Raw genomic sequence first — 23,050 nt, 5'->3', positions numbered from 1 at the left:
TGACCAAGGAACCAAGGGATCATGGTAGATCTCGACATATCGACAGAAAATATCACTTCATTAGACATCGTGTAGAAGAAGGACAACTCGTAGTGAAGAGGATATCATCAGAAGATAACCCAGCAGATCCGCTTACGAAGGGACTGAGTAGGGTTAAGCACTTACAGCATGCTAGGAGTATTGGGCTGAAGGATGATATTAGCATAGATTAGATTGTATTAGAAACGTATAATAGATAAATGTAATTAACATTTGATGATTAAATAAAGAAGTTTTATTTATGAGTAAAGTTACTATCACATGTTAGTTGTTTAACTATTGTTTCACTTTGCATGTTTTGACTTCCAGAATAATTGAGTTTATTAGGAATAATCGAATTATTCAAATGGTCCACAATCGTTCATATGTTGGGAGTAGATATGAATGAAGATTGTCGTGAATTGGTGTGTAGAGTGTCTAAATGGTGTTAGACATAGCAAGAGTTGCTGCAACGTTCATGAGTGCTTACGAACTGGTTTTGAGCATTGGAATAAACCCGCGCTTGCTAGAATCACTTTATGGAATACGATATAAAAGGTGATCGCAAGACGATAATATCATATGGTCTTAAAACCTAGATATATGGTTTATTATTTGCTGATTGATTGTGCATTGATAATGCGAAAACGCATCAGTAACTTGATGTTATAAAACGCATTGTTGTGTATAGTTGGTTAATGAATAAGTAAATGCATATAAGTCGAAGTTTATCTGTAAATTTTATCCTAAGAGGGTAGAAGAGATATCTTGGCCACTCGATGATTTGATTTGACTTATGTGCCGGGCCCGGTCAGAACTGAATTGATGTGTTCGATTAAGTTCTATGTCAAATAAATCGAAGATCGAGAAATCTAAATGCTAGACTAACCATTCCATAGGATTGTCAGCATGATATCTAACAGAGGACTGTACGATCCCTTATCTAAAGGACAAGATTGATTAGATCAGAGTTGACAGCATCTTTGAGAGCTACGATTGCAAACCGTATTATACTTGTATAGTTACTAGACTTATCCAAGTGGGAGACTGTTGGAATAGTGTCTAAGGCTATAACTATATTCGGTGGTGCATGGTCCTTTTGGGTTGCCTTCACCATAGCAACTTGAAGGATGATTTGTTAAGAGAGAGTAAATATTATAAGGAATAATATTTAGTTATTTGATTAATATAAGTCATAGATTAATTGGTATTAATTTGGTGACTTAAAGAGATTAATTAAATAAGAGGGTATAAACTGTCAATTGTTTGATAGTTAGACTTTAGACTATAAATCCATTAGGATGGACTTTGGACGGTTTCTAAGAGCTTTAGGATAGCTCAAAATAGTCCATAAGGATATCTATGGAATGGATTTGGATAGCCTTAAGTGAAGATTATCCAATTAGGGTTTAGGGTGAAACCCTTAAGGAGTCTAAAGGTATAAATAGGCCCTTGGGGTGTGGAATTCGTGGACAAGCTTTCAGAACCTAAAGAAAGGAACCTCTGGCCGAATTCCATCCCCTCTCCTCTCTCCTAAATCATCTTGCTTGCTATTGGTGTTTGTGAACCATCAGAGGAGTGACAATTGTGACTCTAGAAGCTCCAAGACAAGAAGATCAACAAGGAACTCAAAGGTATGATTCTAGATCTGTATTAATGTTATTGTTTAACCTAATTAGCCATTAGAAGTCTTGGATTCAAAAGCATGTTTGATAGAAAGCCTAGATCCAAGCAATAGGGTTTTGCATGCGCACATAGGAAAGTTCTTATGGCTAAAACCCAACAGTATCCCCCCTGAAAACATTTTTAAAATAATAAAATAGGGGTTGTGAACACATTCTAGGGTTTGAAACCACTAATGTAGCGTAGAGACGTGCTCGAAACTCCAGGGACCGCTCCACGAGCCAACACATGAACCAGAGAGAAAGAGTGGAGTGTTTGGAGGTGTGCTAGAGTGAATGGAACATATCTCTATTTATAGTCGAGTTTTGGGGGTGCGCGTTACACCATTCCTATGTGTAGTGTGCATTAGAACAACGTTGCTCCATAGGAAGTTTACATGTGTCCCCTCCTACTAAGCCACGTTTCTTGCAATCTGATCGAATTCGGAATATTGCATTGTTCTCCAAGTTACCACTGTTGTGAAACTCTAGTAAGAGATTTGCATAACACTATTTTGGTAGAGGAGGATCCACCCATTGAAAGTATTTGTAGTCTTTGAGTGCATCCTGGTAATTTGGGCAGCCTATAAACCTTCTTCTGGGGTTTAACGGAGTCCATGAAGTCCATCTTCCAACGGGATCACCATAATAGAATGTTCTTCTTAGATGATTCATCTCTCTTTGATTTGATCCTCTGCTTCCTATAGAAGATAAAGACGGCATTTGTGGATCATCCTCCTACTTCGCTTTCTGCGTGGTTCGATTTTAGGGCACGAGTGAATGAAACTCTTATGCGTGCGGATGAGCTTTATATTTGATTCTCTTTAGTGAATCACATCCACCTCACATAGACATTTATAACCGGTTAAATGAGGGTTACCGGATGAAGAGGATTGAATTGTTAGGTTTATCCGGATTATTAGGCTTTTTTTTATTCAAAAAAGAAAAAAATTATGACTTTTTCGAAACTTTTCCAAAAATATTGAGACTTTACTGTGTGTGTATATATATATATGTGTGTGTGTGTGTGTGTGTGTGTGTGTTGTTTTTGTACTTACATGTTGAATTTAAGAACATACACGTTGAATTTTGAATATATATATCCTATTTTTTGTACACATGCTTATATATATATATATATATATATATATATATATATATGTGTGTGTGTGTGTGTGTTGTTTTTTATTATAAACATGTCACAAATGGTAATATGGTCATTTTTCATCATTCAACACAGTCAGTAAGACGTACAACCAAACAACATGGTTTCTTTCCCAGTCAGAAAACTTTCCCAGACAGCAACTATCAAACAAGACCTTATTCTTTGTGTCATCTTACCTATTTTTCGTCGACATCAAACACTATCTTTCATGATCTTTTTCTGTTATGTCTCATCTAGTCTCATGTACCAAACGCTACCTAACAGATTTCATCGTGGTCCACACTTGAAGTGAAACCATTATCGACTGTACCTCTTTGAGTGGAATGACACCATAGTTGGTGGCAAGAGGATCAACATCGTCAATGCTAGATGAAACAGTGGTCCGGTGGAAGCATCTACTTGAAGACGTCGGAGTTTTTCGGCCTTGACAACATCCATTTTTTCCGCTTTTTTGCTTGTGAAGGGTTGTCGCCCGGGTTCCTTGGAGGTCCATTGATGTGTGCTTAGGTTTTGTGAAACCCTAGAGTATATATTATATCAAATTTTAAGTCAAAGAATCTACAAAATATTAAACATACAAAATGAAACTATGGAATAAGAATTTACCAAAGGACAGGATTAAGTAGGGCAATGTTGTGGAATTTACAAATACTTTGGCAAATGGTTGACCGGTAGAAAATAGATGGGGTGGACGAGATCACTTCGCAAAATCATAGATACCTAATAGCAGACTGATAAGAGAGGCAAAGGCAAAAGAGACAGAATAAGTTTATTGTCAAGTTATCAATAAAAGAAAGTGTAAATAATAAGAGAAATCAAATATCTTCTTACATTTTTTCTAATCATACTCCTACTCACTAGATCAAGAAAGTGTCTAAATAAATAAATAAAAGATTAAGAGAGAGAATTAGTGGATTACATGTTATTATTTTATATAAGTATGAAAATAAATAAGAACACGAGGTAGTAGGATATTTAAAATTTCAAATAATAATATAGGCAACTCTTGCAATCCAAGTCAACTAAAACTCTTTTTTTATATTTAAAAAAAGGTTAAAAACTAAGTTTATATTTAAATAGGAAAGTGACTTAGGAGGGTAACCAACTGTTAATTTTATTCACATATCATCATCTTTTTTTGTACATCATTTACTAAGTAAACTTTCAAATTTGTTCACATTTGGTCACACTTTTTTTGTACATCATTTACTTAGTAAAATGTCATTTTGTGTTCAAAACATACACTTATGATTGGTTATTGAAGGTTACAGCGTAATTGGCATATACATTGCTATTGGTACACAGTATAAGGTCATTCTTCACTTCTTCCCTCATTTGAGGCCTAAAACTAGACAGTTGGCCATGTCACATTCTTCTTACTCTTTCAAACAAAATCATGAAATGTAAATTGCAATTTCGTGTACATGTAGGTTACCTTCTAGATTGAGGACATCCTGGACTAAAGATAACCCCTAAAAGACGCTCCAAAGTGTTGCCTAACTCAATGGTAAATCAAGTTATGCCTTTTTGTTTTTATGTTCTTTTAAACCTTTTTTGCAAGTATTAAGGGAAATATACCTCATGAGAGTGGGTTGATCCAAAAGAAACAACACAAGAACCTGAAGTCAATGAAGATACATGATATGGAAGCTTGTGATCTTACCATGAAATCTGTTGCATTAGAATATAAGATGGGCATATACAAGATTAAGATGGACTACAATGCTTCAGTTGTTAGAGATGAATTGGAGTCACTAAAAAGGGAAGTTTTTCACTCATAAATTAAAGTTGCTTGTGTGGTTTATTATGTTTCTAGTTAATCTACTTAAATGTATTCAAGTTAGGGATTAATGATAGTTAGCAGTGTGAAAAAGTATTATGGTTGTTGTTTTGGATTAATGAAATTTGTCTTCATGGCTTAATGGCTTAATGCTTGTTAATGACTATAGCTACTTAGCTTAATGGCTTGATGGCAATATCCTTAGCTTAATGGTATATATGAAATATAATGGAATTTAATGGTATATATGACATATAATGGCAATTGGCTTAATGCCCAACTTTGATAGAACCCGACCACATGTAACACAAAATTGGCTTTATATTTAAGCTAATTAAAATAAGAAAACAATATTGATTATTCTTTGCCTATAAGGAGTGGCTTAAGGCCTTATTTATAATCCAACAAACCTAAATCAAATAAAAGAATTAAATAAGGAAACTCCTAATTACAAAACTACTATAATAGCTTAATATTTGCCCTGATCCCTTTCTTTCTTCTTTACATAGACCTGACCCCACCTGCCACTTACTTTCTAATTCATATCAATACCCCCGCCTCGAAACCCCACCTTGTCCTCGAGGTGTAACTCATGAAACCTATGTTGCATCAACTGATCTTCCCAAGTTGCTTCGTTGACAGGAATCCCCTGCCACTGCTCAACCACTCTTATATTCCTTGATTGTCCCTACTGCCTAACACCGTTTCAAGACACATTAGCTCTTCCACTTGACCGTGTAAACCTTCTGTTAAAGTGGCTACACCCTTGTGACATCCCCTATTTTTTAGAAACAATTAAAAAAAATTCTTTACGCTTTATAAATTGAGATGCGGAAATTTCCAGTTAAATAAAACATTTTTTAGATAACAGAAGTTATTTATTAAAACCTTGAGGATGTCATTCGTTCATATCCGAACTTACGTTACAACATAAAATATAAAAGGTCCTAAAACTACAGATTACAGGCACATCTCTTATTCCACGCAGCATCCTAACTAGACTACTACAGCCTTGGTTCCATTACCTATGATGCATAAAAAATGAGTGGGTTGGGAAAACCTAGTGATATACATAGAGTTTTCAAACCCATAATAGTTTATTGATAATAATTAATATCATTCCTGCAAACAAAGTTATCAGATAATTTATCTAAAATATGACCTAAGATCAACTACCCAACCGAACCGATCCTCACAAATCCTAAAGCAACAATTATTTATAGGTATCTCCCAACCTAATAAATCGTTTGAGAAACTATTAGACTACACAACTAGGGGTGTCCTTGGCTAGCGTAAGTCATATAAGGCAACCAATGTTCAAAGATTTGATACATATGGTATCCCATTTTAACTACGTCCAGAGGTTATAAGTCCATGCTAGCAATGTAATTCAATAGACTGCCTAGAATAGTCAAGTATTTCCATCTATTTTGGTCGATGACCCATACATAGTTTCCACTTGTCTAATCTGCGCCCACCATTTCTAGTCATCCAAGAAAAAGAAGAAACACTCCGCTTTGATCTCACACACACTTCCCCAGCCATGAGACTAATCGATATCTAACTTAATTTTAACTAAGTACCCTTTAAAAGTTTTATTTTTAACCTAAGACAAGACTTATATTTAAAGAAATTGATTTCCAATACGGTTTCTAATTCAAAAGTATTATCTTAATTATATAAATAGCATATAACACATATAATACAGGAAAGCATTTATTGTCTCATATAAATAATACTTTTATTTTAGATTATGATAGTGATAGTAACTACACACTAAAGTAACGGGAGATTGGTAAACTGGGAAGGGCTTCGCCTTACACCTTTTCCAAAAGACCTAGAAATCACTCCCATAAATAGATCAAGTAGTATAATGATTTGGAATCATTGATAAATCGTACTTATATGTTCTTAGTAATGAGTTATAACTATGATTATAAATTGTACGAAACCAGAGTAATTGTAACACAGATACAAAGTACAATAGATGAGAACTGGGATCTAAGCAGGAAGACTACTAACTCGGGATCTCCTACTCGAAGGCTACTAATCAGATGAGTACTTGGAGAGGGGGGTCGCAAGGCTTTGTCGTAGAGGATAAATGAGGTGAAAATGGGCTACATAATGAAAGTTTCAGAGAGAAATTAATAGAATGGTGTGAGGAGGAATAAATGAATGAGCTGCTATTTATAGGGAAATTTCTTGGGATGCGCATCGTGCACCATAGTGTCATGCCGCACTCTTGGTAGGGACATAGTGATGTGGCAAAATGATGGCCTGACATGAGACAAAAACTGGGTGGGGTTACGTGTTATTATCTGGCGTGTCATGCTCTTGACGCGCATGCGTACCGATTTTTTCATATTTTCAAAATTATGTAACTTCTTCATACGAACTCCGTTTTTGATGTTCTTTATATCCATAGAAAAGCTCTCAAAAAGATCTATAACTTTCATTTAGACACCATCGGCTAATTTTGACATTATATTTTTCACACAGACTTAGGTTGTTAATCCCATATAAAAAGCATAACTCTCTCATACAGTGTCCGTTTTTGACAAACTTTTTATCGTTGAACTCCTACTCACGAGATATTCAACTCCCATTCATATTATTTTGGTTAAAAGTCAACCGACCTAAAATTTGATTTTTGAGCATAATATTGATATGGCGAATCTTAGAAAATCATAACTTCCTTTCACCAGGTCAGATTTGGACGTTCTGAATATGCATGCTCTCGGTTTAACGATTACTACGACTTTCGTTTTAATCACTTAGGCTAAAAAGTAATTTATCAAAAATCTATTTTTTACGATACGCAGATGCTGGTTTAATCGCAAAACTTCGAAGAAGCATAACTTCTTCATATGAAGTCAGATTTAAATGCTCCTTATATCTTCGGAATCCTTAACGTATACTACAACTAAGTTAAGATTATTTGTCCTAAGTAATCTTTTATTTTTGACGCGTATTTTCATTTATTTATTTTATTATTATATACTCATATCATTTACACATAAAATCCTATAAAACATATAAGTACATAAATATATGAATAATCCTTTCGTATTTAATCATATAAAGATTACAATAGTTGAGCAAAGTGATTACAAACTATGACTTAATAAAGCAGGAAACACATACGTTATAATTATATCCCCCTTAGGACGACTCCGTCCCCGGAATCACGCATCGACAAACAGATGATGATAGCGACTTTTCATTTTTATTCTGTTTCCCAGTTGATGTTCAACCCTGTAGTGTGTTTCCATCACATTAGCACCAAGTCAACCATCTTGTGTCATAATTTCTTCCTCTTACGGTCAACGATTGCTTCAGGCTCTTCAACCAGCCTTTTGTCTTCATCAATCCTTAACTATGAAAGTGGGTGAATATCAACTTCTTCTCTTGAGTACTTCCTCAAATAACAAACATGTAAGGTAGTATGGATACTTTGTAGTTTGTTGGGTAATTCAAGCTTGTATCGTTGATTCCATATCCTTTGAAGTACTTTAAATGGTCCTATAAAACAAGGACTCAACTTTCCATGCTTTTCGAATCTAAGAAGTCTCTTCCATGGTGAGTGTTTAAGTAACACTTGATCACCCACATTAAATGTTATTGGTCATCGCTCTTTTCTACATAGCTTTTCGGATAACTTTGAGCAGGTAACATCTTTTCTCTAATGACTCTTAGCTTCTTATCAGTCTGATGTACTAAACTAGGACCCGCGAAGTGCTTCTCTCCTTCTTCCAACCAACACGATGGCATACGACACTTTCTTCCATACAGTTCTTCGTAAGGAGGCATCTTGATGCTTATGTGATAACTATTGTTGTAGGTAAATTCGTCCAGTGATAGGTGGTCATCCCGGCTACCAGGAAACTCTAAGGCACATGCCCGCAACATATCTTCCAAAGTTTGGATAGTTCTCTCACTAATCTCGTCCGTTTGTGGATAATAGGTAGTATATAAGAACAACTTTGTGCCCATTGCTTCCTACAAACTCTTCCAAAATCTGGAAGTGAATTAAATGTCCCTATCTAACACAATAGATAAGGGAACCCCACATATCCTGACAATTTCCTCTACATAGGTCTCAACCATCTTCTTCATAGACCAATTCACCTATGCTGCTATGAAATACGCACTCTTCGTAAGTCGGTCTACTACAACCTAGATCTTGTCATGGCCTTTCTTTGTCTTTGGCAACTTCGTTATAAAATCCATGGTAACATCATACCACTTCACTATGGGTTCCGGTAAGGGTAATAGATCCCTATATGCCTTCTGATGTTGTGCCTTAACTGTTGCACAAGTTATGCACTCTGCTACATAAGTTGCCACATTGACCTTCATTGCCGGCCACCTGTAATAGGGTTTTAAGTCCAAGTACATTTTGGTTCTACTCGGGTGTATAGAATACATGGTCTTATGAGATTCTTCCATAAGAAGATCTCGTATACCACCCAACTTCGGCACCCAAATATGATTCTTAAATGTATTCAACCCTTGCTTATCTTCTTTAAACAATAACGTCTTACCTATATGTTCTTCCTTCTTATCACCTTCTGCCAGAGCCCTTGTACGAGCTTCCTTGATCATTTCCATAATCATTGAGATCACTTCAATATTCAACGATCTAGCTCTTTTCCTTTCTAGAATCAGCTTTCTACTTAAGTCATTGGCTACAATATTAGCTTTACTTGGGTGGTAAAATATATTGCAATCGTAATCCTTGAGTAGCTTCGTCTATCGCCTGCGTCTCATGTTTAATTCTTTCTGAGCAAAGAGATATTGAAGGATTTTATGATTCGTATAAATTTTGCATTTGGTTCCTCAAAGAAAGTATATCCAAATATTTAAGGTAAAAACCAAGGTGATTATTTCCACAAATAGTTACGACTGAGTCATGGTTGTTGGGGCTACCGACTACTGTTGGCTAATGTTAAGGAGCATCACCATCAACTAGCTGGTAGTGTCATGCTTCAACCTCTGCCTTCATTGTTACCATTTTTTGTTTGAAATTTGCCATCATCGCCATCATCTTTTTCTTGGAGTCGGCTGGCTGCAGCGAGTTCTTGTTCAACCTGGTTCCATCGATTTCTTGTCTCTTCCGATGTGAGTTTCTTGCTATCTTATCAAGTCACTCGCTTGGTGGAGGAAGTGTTGACCTTGGGGGCCATCTCAAATTGGCTCTGTTACCAATTTGATAGAAACCAACCACAGGTAACAGTGTAACACAAAATTGGCTTTATTATTAAGCTAATGAAAATAAGAAAACAATATTGATTAATCTCTGACTCTAACAAGTGACTTAATGCCCTATTTATAATCCAACAAACCTAAATCAAACAAAAGACATAAATAAGTAAACTCTAAAATAAGGAAACTCCTAATTAGAAAACTACTCTAATAGCTTAATCTTTACTCTTATTAATTTCCTTCTTTACGAAGACCTGAACCCACCTGCCACTTACTTTCCGATTCATATCAGACTTCTTATCAAAATGACGGTTGACTTAACGACAGATCATGACAGTTGAGTTAATGATATATAATGATAGTTGACTTAATGACAAACTTGCATGAGATATATATCAAAAGTCGTTACAAAGAAACAAAAGATGTGCAATTACAAAAAGTGTGCCATTATAAAGGGTGAGCCCACATGTCTTGCGTACTTCCCAACAGTTGATCTTGCCTACTTTCCAAAAACATATACAAATCGGAGTATCATTCCAAGGAAACTGGTTTTTTTATTGCTTCCATCTCCATCCTTCACCACCACTTTCCTACTCAACTTTACTTTGGTAATTCTTTCTAAGGATTTCCTTATCATTTTCACAATCTAAGAGACAATCACATTTGGTTTTACTTCAGGTTGATCTTGAGTTGGGTTGGGACCTCTATGTGTCCTTGAACTTCTGGTTCTACTTAAACTTCTTGGTCAACTTGAACTTCCACATATGGTTCTTCTTAAACATCTAGTTCCACTTGACTAGGAGCCACCTTTATGTTGGAGCTTGAACTTCCAGCAATGCAAACATTTGTAAGTTACAATAATATATTTTGGTTTTGGATGCCTTTGTTAAATGGATGCCTTTTCCATGTCTAGGTTTTCGAGCTTTCTTTGTTTTTCCACGTGAAATAGAAGCAACTCCTTTTTGTTTTGAATGATATGTGCTTCTACTGTGTCATCTTTCTCTACATATGGTACATCTCAAAACCATTCTTGATTTGGATATTGTGTTAGCTTCTGGAACCCTTTCTTTAACGGCTTATAAAAGACCTTGATCACATAACATGCAAAATGTTAATTAAATTATTAAAGAAACCACCTGAAAGAATATTGAATAGTATACCCTATGGTGGTCTGCATAATTACTCAATATTTGTTTAAATTCAGTAGGGTTTGAAAACTTCATACCTAAAATGGGCACCATTTTATTCCATTCCTACTTCTCATTATGTATTGGATACACGGTTGTTTACTTGTCTTCACCTTCATCTGGGTCACTACTAATTTCAAACTCGACTGTTATCCCACTAGATTTACCACATAACTTGTTCAAAAGTGCATCCCCAACTGTCTTGTCTAATGCAACCTGTTCATCGTCTTCGTGATCACATGAAAGAGGATCTGAAAGCTGTGAACCAACATCTACGTCTTATCATTCGTCTTCAGATTCTTATAGTTCCTCCTCAACCCAGTCAAGTAAGGGTTTGTTTTGGTGGTCAACATATACACTTATCCTATTGTCTATTTTGATCCACGAATATGAAAGACCGTTTTTAATATTAACGGTTGAGCTCACTACCATAATTAGCATATGTATATTCGGAAATGTCAGTAGCATCAAACTCAAAAGGATTGAAGGAAACATAGAAGCAAATCCAGTAATTTGGAATAACTGAAGCATAGACCAGTCAATTTAATAAGTCAATAAAACAAAATGCAGACTCTTATTATGAACATAAAATCAGATACGATACCTGAATTTGAAATGGAACATAATTGCTTTTGATTGTTGTTTGAACTGGAAATTGTAATCTTGGAATTGAAGCCCTTGAAGCCTGGACTTCGAGTGCAAAATTTTCAATTATAATTTCAATCCCAGGTTCCTAGTTCCTGAAACAACATACCAAAAACCTGATTTCTGATATGTAGAAGTGTTTATTTAGTGTTTGTAGCCCGAAACAAGCTATATCGTTCGCCGATTAACCTGCAAAAATTCCAAGCTAAACTCGAATTTGGAATCGAGAGTCTAAGTTTTCAAATGGGACTAAATTTGGGGTGGGTGGAATTGCGATTTGCAGCAGTAAGAGAGGAAGAGAACGAAGGAGTCGTGAAGTGAGGGTGATGGAAGGTGGGCGGTGGCGTTTCTGGTTATATCGGCGGTGCGTTGGGTTGGGTTGGTGATATAAGGGAGGAGGCTGGCGAAGGTAATGAGGGTTAGCGGTGGTGTTATGTTGTTGGGTGTTGTTCGCCGGGAAAAGAGAAGTGGAAGCCGGCGGAGATTGTTAACTGAAAAACATATTTCATAAAACAAACAAAATTAAATGCAAACATCTTTATTTTCCGAGGTTGTTTCCCTTAAAAAAAAAAAAAAAAAGGGTATTACTAATAAAATACCTTTAGATATTCATTGATAATTTTCAAAAAAATCAATCTATAATTAATTATTTATAATCAGTGTTTTTATAAAACAATCAATTTCATCTAATAAAAGTATTTCAAAATTAAATTAGATTGTGTAAAATATGATATGATTTAAAAAAAAATATATTAAAAATAAAAATAAAAAAATAATGTTTAATTATTTATACATGGTCAAATGCTTACATTGTCAAAGTTATGTGACAAACCTTCCAAAAGAAGAAACTTGCTAACCTGGAAACTAGAGAAGCTAGAACGTGTACTTGTATAAATCACATGCTTGCATGACGTCACTATATCAGTCCAAATTACCACACCACCTCGTCTATAAAATGCCATGTGTACACCGACCGAAAAATATCTTTAAGTCCAAACGTAGAAGGAAAATTCAAACCCGTGTGTGAACAGCGTCCAAGCTGGCAGCCACGTTGACACACGATTTGTATATAGTTTGACCTTACTTTTTTTTAATTAATTATTAATCACAAGCAGAAAAGCAGCGGTCGGTCGATTGACAAATAAACTTAACCACGAAGCAACCACCTGGATTCAACAGCTAGCAACCGTCAATGATGCAGTCGCCGCCGTGGAGGGGGCACACCGAGGATGAAGCAACTTCAATCATGGTGGCTGCACTCAAGAATGACATAACCGGATGCACAGAGTATATGTACAATGACTGTTAATAACCAACGGCATGACTATGATCTCCGACGGATCTATGCTCCGGCTGTCACGTTAGTAAGCCGGTGGATTCTTTACTGGCGGTTCCTGTTCCATAAAGGTGTCCGGTTTGGTGCTAGGGATGTGATTTCTTTACGGATGATATGAAAGTAAACAAAAGCGCCGCTCGTGCTCCAATTAAGAAAAAGAAGAAGAACCGTAGACTATGAGACAACGATCGTGGGGAAAATGGCATCGGAGATTCGAGACCCACATTGACTACTATCCGGAGTGGAAAGAGCTCCACGCGTGAGCTACTTACGTGGAGGCTCTCTCCACACGTGAACATCCCCCCGACTTTGGTGGGTTGGTGGTGGCGTGATGACATGGACGGAAGAGGCCATTGAATGGTCAACTGTTTTCGCATTTATAAAGAATTATGTTTTTTTTAATTTATATATATATATATATATATATATATATATATATATATATATATATATATATATATATTCATTTTACACATATTTTTCAAAACGAAAACCACAAACTCTTTTAAATCAAACAAACACATTCAACAAAAAAAATGGATGACGATTCTGATGACGAGTTGGTAATTGCACACACTATTGTCTACGACACAACACATGGTTCCTGAAAGAGACGAAAGGTCATACAGCAAGAAGAAACATAGAAAATTGATCAACTGTGATCGAGACACAACAAATGAACTTTTGGTACGTGATTATTTTGCCTTTGATAGTTTATATGATCTATCGAAATTTGAAGAACGCTTTCGTATTAGTAGAAATTTATTTTTAAGTATAGCTACAGATTTGGAACATAATTATGAGTTTTTCCGATTAAGATTGGATGCTAGAGGTAAACGTGGTTTTACTACAATATAAAAATGTACGACCGCTCTTAGACAATTGAGATATTGAATAGCTGCAGACGCCTCTGATGAGTATTTGAAAATGTCTGAGAGGACGGGTCAAGACTGTACATATCTTTTATGTGAGTATGTTATAAAACTTTACCGTGACATATACTTGCGACATCCGACTAAAAGTGATGTCAAACAGTTGAATGACGCGCATCAAGCTAAACATGGTTTTCCAGGGATGCTTGATAGTATTGATTGTACACATTGGGAGTGGACAAATCGTCTAATGCGTGGCATGGTCAATTCACTCGAGGTGATCATGGGATACCGGATGTTATATAAGAGGCGATTATTTCACATGACCTATGGTTTTGACATGCATTCTTTGGTATGACAAGGTCCAACAATGACCTGAATGTGTTTCAAGCGTCTCCGTTATTTAACAATATTTTGCAAGGTAAAGCATCAGACATGTCATACGTTGTGAATTGAAATGAATATAATTATGGATATTAGTCAGGTGATGGAATATATCCGGAGTATGCTACAATTGTCAATTCATATTCATTGCAACCGATGAAAAATGAAAATTGTACAAGTTAACACAAGAATATGCATGGAAGGATGTGGAACGTGCGTTTGGAGTCCTAAAACAAAATTGGCACATAATCAAACATCCGTCACGAACATGGGATAGGAAAAAACTAACGACGGTGTTGATTGCTTGTGTTATTTACATAACATTATAATAGAAAAAGATGACAGGGCTATTTGTCAATATACCAGGAACGATATACTTAATCCACCTGCAATAATACAAGTTGGCAGTGCGGCATACTTCTCTAGGGTTTTGAAAATACAAAACTGTGAAACACATCACAATCTACGACACGATTTGACCGAGCACATTTAGGAAAGACAATTCCAAGGGGGGAAATGACGATGAAGATGAAGAGGATGAGGACAATAACGACGAGGCGTATCCGGACGGTGACGACGACAAGTAATATTTTTCTATGGTTTTTATGTTTTAAATTTTTATGTTTTTTAAGTAGTGTAATATTTTATTTGTTATGTTTTATGTTTATTTTAGTAATTTAGGGTTTTAAATTTCTATGTTTTTAATTAATGAAATGTGGTTTTATTTTATTTTTTGTGTTTTCGAAAAATTTATTTATGTTATAAATTATGTTTTTTATTTAATATAATGTTAAACACAAACATTTTATTTAGGGTAGGGGTGAACAAAAAATGTTAAAAATAACCAAACAAAGAAGTTTAGTTTTTCACCAGGCTATTATCATAAAGGATTGTTAGCATTTTATAAAAACTATTTGTAGAGTATAAACCAATGATGATAAATAATATTGATAAAAACAAAGAGAATATATGCAACATAATCTCCTCCAATTTATCATGTAATTAAGGAGAGAATTGATATGAGTAATCAACGAGTATTAACTTTAGAAAAATGTGAACCTTTTAATTTAAGCCTTTAAGGGCTATTTCCCCTCCCCTCCCCTCTCAAGGGAACTGGTGGGGGACCGACACGGAGCATGCTTTCAAATTGTTCAAATTTTTGTCGAGGTAAAGATGTTTGCCACTCGGAGCTTGGTAGGAACATATTTAGTATGGAGAAGACCGGAAGATATAAGTTCATGAATGAAATGATAGTTGATGTTTATATGTTTTGGCCCTTTTATGTGACTCCAGATTTTGTGACAAAAATATTGCATTTTTGTTGTCACTTAGAATAGTGGGTCGAGCCAATGGTAAGGCATGTAGTTTCTGTAGTAGGTGAGCAAGCCTAATGATTTCTGCAACGGTGTTTGTCATGGCTCAGTATTTAGACTCACAACCGGATCTTGAGACAGTTTCTTGTTTCTTTGCACTCCAAGAAACTAAATTGCCACCAAGGAAAATGGAATATGCATAAATAGATCGTTATGTTTCAATGCATCTGGCCCAGCAACGCACTAGACGAGTTTGAGTTGGCTTGTTAAATGTTATACCATAGGAGATGTTTTCTTTTACATAACGAAGAATTCTTTTCACAAGAATCTTAAACAATGGCGAAATACAAACATTTTATTTACAGGCCGAAACAAAAGTTAAAAACAACCAAACAAACAAGTTTAGTTTTTCATCAAGCTATTATCGTAAAGGATTGTCTGCATTTTATAAAAATTGGTTATAAATTATAAATAATAATAAATGCAGTTAAATATTTTATTGGAAAAATAAAATATTATTTCTTAACAAAAAATCAAGTATTTTCATATTTTGACAGCACATAAGCATCATCTTACTTTATCAGTGACATGAAATAGGGATCAAATGATAGGGTTACGAGTAATAGAGGAACGAACACCTTTTCTTTGTCGATCATAATAACAAAACATGATAAAATAAAGTGAAGAGCATGGCAAGAGAGAATAAGAACAAATTATGAGAGAGTAAAAAAAATATTCTAATAAGTGAAGAGAGCTTGAGATGAGAGACCTATAGATAGCGTTTAACAGTGGCAGCCAATGTGAAGCAATAAAGAGTGGCAATTTGACTTATACTACAGTTAGCGCTTCTTAGTATGACATTTTTTATGTTTGTTTTCTCAACTTTTTTGTTAAGCTTTTATAAAAGCTTTTGATTATGATTGATATTTTAGGATATTAATGGTGTAATCGTGATAAAGATTTGTTAAGATTTGGTCTTAAAATTTGGATTACTATTGGATTACTAATTTTCTATGGGTTTGCTGAGGATTAAAAGGAATCTAAATTGATTTACACTTTTTTTATTGTTTGTGCGATACTCATTTACTTTCGGGAAAATTCTTCATTTTTGCACACACACAAACCCATATATTTTATCTAAAGCATATGATGAATTATTGATATATAGCAGTAAAAAACAGGGGGTCATGGCCTTCCTTAAGCCATAAAGAGCTCTGACACTGCACATAAAGCAATTTAGGTATGATTAGGTACGTCCGAGACAAGGGAGGTAGCTGCTCGGGCTTATGACGGAGCATTGATAGAATTCAGTGGAGTGGGGAGCAAAATCGAAGCTTAATTTTTAAGTGGTCAATTACACGACAACACCGTCGTCGCTATCGAAAAACTAACATCGTGTTGCATCTTCATTATGAAGAAAACAAGAAACCAATAATAGCAGGGAAACATGGAAAACCCACATTCTAAAATTCACAGTTTTGGAGAAAGAGATTGAAGATTGGATGATGACGATAATAAAACATGTCAATGGCGGTTTCCCCAACTCAATTTCCAATGGAAACTCGAATGCATGGTGATCTCATGTGCATCTACATATCAGTGCACGTGCCTAATGTAACATCCCAGAAATTACAAAGAGATTATTCCACTATTAAAATAGATTAACCAATTAAAACTTTCTACATAAAGTCAATGAGTATCATTCATTTATTTGAAATCATAAACAATATAGAGTTGGACTGCAAAACAGCGGAAACAATTGTCTTCGATGCGTGTGTATAGTCCCGCTGAGTTCTCCCCACGAACGATCTACAAAACATTTAAATCCATAATTGTAAGCATAAAGCTTAGTGAGTTCCCCAGTATACCACATATTCCACCATATATACATTGCATCACATACAATCCTCGACTCTAGCGCTAAGCAACCAAATCTCTTATCCACATGCATATATCATATGCAACGGGCCCAAACCAACTCACATAATGGGCCCTACCCAAACATACATAATGGGCCCCGCCCAACCATACATAACAGGCCTAGCCCAACCATACATACCCCCCCCCCCCCCCCCCCCCCCCCCGTGAAGGAGTAAATGGGCCCAGACCAAAATATTGGATTAGGTGTCTAAGGTAATAACTAAATTGGTATATATTTGAACTATTGACAAAGTCATTTTGGGTTTCCCTCAAACCTTATAAAATACGATGACTTTTAGATAGCGGACTGATTTATTGATTTATTATATAATTAATAAATAGAAATAAATGATTTGTAAATATATTATGAGAATAATATATTCATTAGAAATGGTATCTTTTAATTAAGAATTCATCATAAACTAATTAGAATTAATTTTGGGATTAAAAGTGCAAGGACCTAAGCTGTAATTATTCAATAGTTGAACAAAAGGGATTCCAAAACCTTCCACAAGAGGTGGATGGTTTAGAGGGAATTCTAGGGTTCTAATATCCCTTGGAGATAATTAGGAAACTAGATAATTACATGATTTAAGATATTATTTTAATCAAGTAAGGGTTATCTAGGGTTTTCTTGTCAGCTATAAATAGGACCTATTGTCTTCATACTTTTGACCAATCATTCCTTTAGAATGATGGCCGAAAACTACCTTCTTATCTCCTCTCTCTTCAATTTTCCTTGGTTGCTCGGGTTTAGGTGTGAACCATCTGAGGCACGAGATTTATGGTGCTTGCTTCCAAGAGTATTTCAAGTAGGATTTGATTAGTTATTTACTACAATAACTAAAAGGTATGCATACCCTAACTTTTTTATTAATTTCGAAAATAATTAGGGGTTGTAGGGTTCTTTTTGTTCAATAAAATGTAACTTTAATAGTGTTATGACTAGATCTAATAGGTTGCATGTACCCTTAAGTGTATAAGGATTTATATGTGTTATTGCATGTAAAACTCATCACAAAATTCATTGACCGAGGCTATATCCTGATCTTCCACACAGTTTCCAAGGGCCAAATCGTAACACCTGAGTCGCCAGGTATGAAATTAAACAAATATTCAATTAAAATTTATGAAAGGACCATGAGTATGTTGGGCATATACTAGGTGCGCACGACATACTCATTACATGTGTGCATCGAGGTGATCCCTACCTACGTTGCGCGTACCCATGCTAAGGCGTACTCAAGTCAAGCGTAAACCTTAAATTTTAGAGTTTGCACCTTATTTAAGCTCATAAGTCCTTAAAGTTCATTACCATTTCAGCTCCCAATGCCTTTTAGTGCTAATCTCGAAACCCTATCCATCTTGAGAGTACTCTTGAGCATACAAAGAGTTTTTGGGTGTTCTTTAGTGATTTTGAAGAAGAAAGAGGCTTGAGGATAATAAAAGGACAAGAAGAAGCTTGTAGATCTAAAGTTTGTGCACCATTTCTAGCTCATTGGAAGTATAAAGTTTGAAACTTGTTCATTCTAAGCTTAGATCTAGGTTTAGGGAAGAACTTAGCATCTTTTGGTCCCATAACTTGGTCTTTTGGAGTATGGGCTACTCCAGACCATTTGAGATGTCCTTTTGGACTCTTAGGGGTCCATGAAATCATAAAAATCGTATCTTGAAGGTTAAGACTCAACCATGCATGAGTTTGTGACCACTTAAGAGAGATAGAAGGCTTAATTCGTGGTTTAAGTCCCATTAAGTCATGTAAGAGCATAAAGTTTTCAACTTTATGGCTTAAGACACTTTTATGAGCTTGATCTAAATTTTGGATGTTAAAGCTTAATGGGTTAAGACATTTGAGCATATTTGGGTTGACTGACCGCTACGCCAGGCGTACTCTTGGGTACACTAGGTGTATTGGGCCAGTGCCCCAATTCCGAATCAACAGCATACACCGGGAGTACGATCCATGTACGTCATGTGTAAGCAGTCTGTGGAATTAAGAGATTTTAGGCTCAAGTTTTCATGGGCTTTTTTTCTTGTTTAGGTTTAGGCCTCAGGCCTACCAGTAGTAGCAAAACATTTATGGGCTTTAGGCCATTTTGGGAGCTCTTAGGCCATATTGCGCCTTAAAGCCTTATAATTAGGCTTGGAATGCCTTTTTGGACTAGTTTGGATTTGGGCCTTGGTGGGATAGGCCGAATGAGGAAAGGGTAAGCAACCCTTTTCGCTTTCAAGTAAAGAATTAGGGCTTGGACTCTCAGGTTAAATTATTGACCTAATTGCTAATTAGGATTTTATACTTGTGACTTAGCGAGAGGATTTTGTGAGTCATCCGTTGGGTTTGATTTGATACTTTCAGTCTGAGGTGAGTTTCCTTCATTGTATCTGTGGGTCAAAGGTACCAATGCTGACCCACTAGTTATGTTGTAGTATGATGATTGTCTTCGTAACAACGGTCAGTTATGCTTGTGTTTGCTTAATGAATCTAGGATTCTTTTGTTATGATATTATGTGGTAGTGGTGAGGGTGAAATAGACCCGATACCAGTTGATATAAACCGAAGGGGATTGCAAGCACCCAAATATGCTTGATTGTATCTGGTTGAAATAGATCGAATGAGATTGCAATCACCCATATATGCTTGATTGTATCTGGTTGAAATACATCGAGGGGATTTTAAGCACCCAAATATGCTTCACTGTATGTTTGTATGGTATGGGGTATGTTGGAGGAATTCATTAAGCTTTGTGCTTACGATTTTCAGTTTATGTTTCAGGTACTTCCAGCTCGAAGGGGAAGGGCCCGGTCTGCTCGCACTGTATCCACCTATGATTTTAGGAATTTTTACTCTGATAAAATGTTTCTATGATACACTTTCGACTGTTTTGATATGATTATCATATGTTTTGAATGCATTGTTAGAAATCAGATAGACAGTCAATCATATGGCCCACCGAAAAGCAATAAATCAAACAAGAACTATGTAATCAGGCATTCGACCATGAGTTCTCAGGCTAGCTAACTTGACTTCTTACAACCCTTCAAGTAATCATCCAACAAACAGACAATATTATCACTACCCTAACCAATCATAACACCTTGCAATACACACAATGCAATCTAAACAAACTACGACTGTCTACATCAAAAGCTAAAATTTTCCCCACAATTCTTTTGCTTTTTCAGTTCTCTTATTTGAATGCTTCGTTCAGACTTTGCTTGATCATTTCTAGCACTAGAGTGATCACAATCCTTCTTAAACACATGCACTTTATTGGTGTACTAGTTGTCTTCCGACTTAATGCATCAACAACTAGTTGGCCTTGATTGGATGATAAATGATTTTACAGTTGTAGTCTTTCACCATATCCAACCATCAATGATGCCTCATGTTTTAATTGGGTTGATCCCTTATGTATCTCAAGCTTTTGTGGTCGATGGAAATGGTACACCAAAATCTATACAAGTAGTGTCTCCAAATCTTGAGATCAAAGACCACTGTTCCTCACTCCAGGTCATGTATCTAATAGTTAGCCTCGTGAGGCTTCTATTATCTTAAGGAATATGCAATTACCCGACCTCGTTGCATGAGAATGGCTCTGAAACCCATGATTGATGCATCGCAATAAACTGCCATGTCTTCAACACCTTCAGAAAGGGTCAACCTTGTAGCTTCATATAACTTCTTCCTCAAAGTCTCAGATGTTAATTGTTGCTCACGACCCTAATGGAAAAGCAACACCCTACTTCATTAAACGGGTCATTAGTACTATAATCTTGGAGAAGTCTTGAATAAATCTTGTATAATATCCAGTTAATCCCAGAAATTTTGAATCTCAGAGGGAGTGGTCGAAACGTGCCATTGCATTACTACCTCAATCTTGGTCTGGTCGATCAAAAAGTCATTATGGTTGATAAAATGTCCAAGGAACTAGACCTCTCGTAACCAGAACTCGTATTTGGAGAACTTTTCATAGAGATTCTCTCTTCTTAGAACTTCGAGTATCTCCCTTAGATACTCCTCGTGTTGTTTTGGAGTCTTGGAAAATACCAATATATTTTCAATAAACACGATCACCGACCGATCGAGCATAGTTTGGCACACACGGTTCACTAAGTCCATGAATGTGTTGGGTGCATTAGTGATCCCTGAAAGGAATTACCATAAAATCATAGTGATCGTACCGAGTTCTAAAGTCCATCTTTGGTATATCTTCCTCCATTACTCACGTCGTGTGGTAACATGTATGTATATCAATTTTGGCAAACCATGATGCCCCCTTGTAGTTGATCAAACAAATCGCCAATCTTAGGTAATGGATAAGAATTCTTCATTGTGAGCATGTTAAGTTCCCTGTATTCAATACATATTATGTGTAACACATTTTTCTTTTTGACGAAAAGAATTAGTTTTCCCTAATGGGAACTATTGGTTCTAATGAACCCTTTGTCACTCAATTCTTGAAGTTGGGCGGATAACTCCTATATTTTTGGTAGCGCAAGGTGAATTGGCTCTTTGGTTATTGGTGTCACACCAGGGGTTAGATCATTTCTAAACTCTACCTATTGAAACCCAAACCCGAACGCAATGGGTCAACAATCCCCTACTATCCTGCATGAATCTGGTGATCTCGCCCCTAATCCTCTCCAACTTCTAGTAGTCCTGTCGTGCACCCTTGGCTTGAGCATCCCTGATCAAGCTCACAAGTGGAGAATCCACTAATATCCTATGCATGCTGATGGGATAGAATATCCAGCCGTCTTGCGGCTCAGGGCGTCCGCAACTACATTTGATTTACCCGAATGGTAAAGGATATCGTAGTCGTAATCCTTGACTACGTCCAGTCACTTGTGCTGCCTCATTTTCAGGTTCGGCGGATCCATGATGTCTCTCAAACTCTTGTGGTCCATGTATATGGTATAGCGGACCCCATAGAGATAGTGTCTCTAAATCTTGAGAGTGAATACCACCGCTTCCAACTCCAGATCCTACATGATATATCTCATCTTGTGTGGCTTCAACTATCGTGATGCATAGGCTATCACCCGTCCTCTCTGCATGAGGACCGCTCCCATTCCGGTGATGGATGCATCATATAAAACCACAAAATCCTCGCACAGCCGCTACCGAAGGTTCTAAAATGCCTTCTGCTGCTCAGGGCCCCACCGGAAATCTACCCCCTTCCTCTTCAGACGATTGAGGGGTACTACAATCTTGGAGAAATCCTTTATGAACATCTAGTAGTACCCTACCAATCCTAAGAAGCTCTTGATATCCGAGGGAGATTTCGGAACCTCCCACTGCATAATCGCCTCGATCTTCGCCGAGTCGACCAAAATCCCCTCCTGGTTAACGAGATGTCCAAGGAACTGAACCTCTCGCAACCAAAACTCGCATTTCGAGAACTTGGCATAAAGCCGCTCTCACAACCAAAACTCGCATTTCGAGAACTTGGCATAAAGCCGCTCTCAATTTTCTTGACATCAAACTTGGCATAAAGCCGCTCTCAACTTTTCAACTTCAAATCTAGAGAATAGAGCTTCAATTTCTTGTCTAGATTCCTACA

The 23,050-nt window shown here is 36.3% G+C and overlaps 1 long non-coding RNA gene and 1 pseudogene across 1 annotated transcript; one reads left to right on the top strand and one right to left on the bottom strand.

Annotated features, from left to right (window-relative positions):
• Positions 1 to 10,191: 10,191 nt before the first annotated feature.
• LOC144997499 (uncharacterized) lies at positions 10,192 to 12,270 on the bottom strand. The gene is made up of 2 exons (XR_013659825.1): positions 11,055 to 12,270; positions 10,192 to 10,916 (listed from the first exon to the last, which is right to left on the bottom strand). It is a non-coding gene; the product is annotated as an uncharacterized LOC144997499 (long non-coding RNA).
• Positions 12,271 to 12,775: 505 nt separating this feature from the next.
• Positions 12,776 to 17,143, top strand: LOC145046490 (uncharacterized; annotated as a pseudogene).
• Positions 17,144 to 23,050: the final 5,907 nt, after the last annotated feature.

This window comes from Lactuca saligna, chromosome 5 (genome assembly GCF_052625555.1).
Source record: "Lactuca saligna cultivar CGN05327 chromosome 5, ASM5262555v1, whole genome shotgun sequence".
Lineage (NCBI taxonomy): Eukaryota > Viridiplantae > Streptophyta > Magnoliopsida > Asterales > Asteraceae > Lactuca > Lactuca saligna.
Note: the sequence above shows the minus strand (reverse complement) of the source record. Positions and strands in the feature narration are given on the sequence as shown.